We start from the raw sequence: 2,500 nt of genomic DNA on the forward strand, positions 1-2,500 counted from the left end.
ATGACATAGTATGTTTGAATGATGTAGTATGTTTGAATGACATAGTATGTTTGAATGATGTAGTATGTTTGAATGACATAGTATGTTTGAATGATGTAGTATGTTTGAATGACATAGTATGTTTGAATGATGTAGTATGTTTGAATGACATAGTATGTTTGAATGATGTAGTATGTTTGAATGACGTAGTATGTTTGAATGACATAGTATGTTTGAATGACATAGTATGTTTGAATGACGTAGTATGTTTGAATGACATAGTATGTTTGAATGACATAGTATGTTTGAATGACATAGTATGTTTGAATGATGTAGTATGTTTGAATGACATAGTATGTTTGAATGACGTAGTATGTTTGAATGACATAGTATGTTTGAATGATGTAGTATGTTTGAATGACATAGTATGTTTGAATGATGTAGTATGTTTGAATGACATAGTATGTTTGAATGATGTAGTATGTTTGAATGACATAGTATGTTTGAATGATGTAGTATGTTTGAATGACATAGTATGTTTGAATGATGTAGTATGTTTGAATGACATAGTATGTTTGAATGATGTAGTATGTTTGAATGACGTAGTATGTTTGAATGACATAGTATGTTTGAATGACATAGTATGTTTGAATGATGTAGTATGTTTAAATGACATAGTATGTTTGAATGACATAGTATGTTTGAATGATGTAGTATGTTTGAATGATGTAGTATGTTTGAATGATGTAGTATGTTTGAATGATGTAGTATGTTTGAATGACATAGTATGCTTGAATGACATAGTATGTTTGAATGACATAGTATGTTTGAATGATGTAGTATGTTTGAATGATGTAGTATGTTTGAATGCCATAGTATGTTTGAATGATGTAGTATGTTTGAATGATGTAGTATGTTTGAATGACGTAGTATGTTTGAATGATGTAGTATGTTTGAATGATGTAGTATGTTTGAATGACATAGTATGTTTGAATGACATAGTATGTTTGAATGACATAGTATGTTTGAATGATGTAGTATGTTTGAATGATGTAGTATGTTTGAATGATGTAGCACGGTTGAATGACGTAGTACGTTTGAATGACATAGTATGTTTGAATGATGTAGTACGTTTGAATGATGTAGTATGATTGAATGGCTAAAAGATGGATGATCTCTGAATTATTGCACAAGTAATAAAAACAACACACTTGCTACTAGTGTTTATTGTTAGTCCAACTGCCAGTCGGTTTTGACTCAAAGTCAACCTCTTTCCTATGCCATGGCAGGTTCACTACCACTCAAACAAACACTCTGTGCGTTCCAAATCGCATGCTATTCTCTATATATTGTAGTGCACTACTTCTGGTGAAAAGTAGTGCACTATATAGGGGATAGGGTATCATTGTGATGCATGTTCTAAATTCCAAAGTCATATTGGACATTTTGTGGGGGGTTCAAGTCCTTCTAAAGCCTTCGGACAAATAAAGAACATCGTTGTGGGGGGTTCAAGTCCTTCTAAAGCCTTCGGACAAATAAAGAACATCGTTATGGGGGGTTCAAGTCCTTCTAAAGCCTTCGGACAAATAAAGAACATCGTTATGGGGGGTTCAAGTCCTTCTAAAGCCTTCGGACAAATAAAGAACATCTTTATGGGGGGTTCAAGTCCTTTGTTGTTTCGTTCCTATGACGCCTGAAAACACCGTTGTTGTTTTGAAATGTATATTGGTTCCGATCTGACTGAATAACTTGATAAGCACTATTTTTTTTGATGGTTGCAGGGAATATGGTGCGAACCAACGACCAATGCCATAGTTCTAGGTCTCCTTTTGTTTTATCTTGGGAACTGTTTGTCCTGAGCTAAGTGATTATTTGCAATACCTCGGTGAAGAGTTGTATAGCACGTAGTACTACCAAGACTACACAACTAGCATGCCATTTATATATATATATATATATATATATATATATATATATATATATATATATATATATATATATATATATATATTAAAATGGCATGCTAGTTGTGCATTCTTGGATATATATCATATACATATATAATATATATTAGTTGAATAAGAACTAATTTTATAATATTATGAACATCATAACCTTACTTTGAATTAGAACAGGAACAATATAAAGATGAATCTTTATGAAAATAAAGTTTATTTACAGAGCCTTCCGAAGGTCTTTATTCTCCTTGACTTGTTCCACGTTTTGTTGTGTTACAGCCTGAATTCAGAATGGATTCAATAGATGTTTTTATTTCTCACCCAACTACACACAATACACCATAATTACAAAGTGAAAACATGCTTGAAAATGTTTTGAAAATGAAATACAGAAATATGTCATTTACATAACAATCACCTTTGGCAGCGATTACAACTGTGAGTCTTTCTAGGTAAGTCTCTAAGAGCTGTGAGTCTTTCTGGGTGAGTCTCTAAGAGCTGTGAGTCTTTCTAGGTAAGTCTCTAAGAGCTGTGAGTCTTTCTGGGTGAGTCTCTAAGAGCTG

At 32.5% G+C, this 2,500-nt stretch overlaps 1 protein-coding gene across 23 annotated transcripts in view; it reads right to left on the reverse strand.

The window, feature by feature from the left end:
• LOC123991433 (eyes absent homolog 1) overlaps positions 1-2,500 on the reverse strand; it is a 150,429-nt gene that overhangs the window by 103,371 nt on the left and 44,558 nt on the right. The gene's annotated exons all lie outside the window — the stretch shown is intronic.

The sequence above is a fragment of the Oncorhynchus gorbuscha genome, linkage group LG12, assembly GCF_021184085.1.
Source record: "Oncorhynchus gorbuscha isolate QuinsamMale2020 ecotype Even-year linkage group LG12, OgorEven_v1.0, whole genome shotgun sequence".
In the NCBI taxonomy this organism is placed as follows: Eukaryota; Metazoa; Chordata; class Actinopteri; order Salmoniformes; family Salmonidae; genus Oncorhynchus; species Oncorhynchus gorbuscha.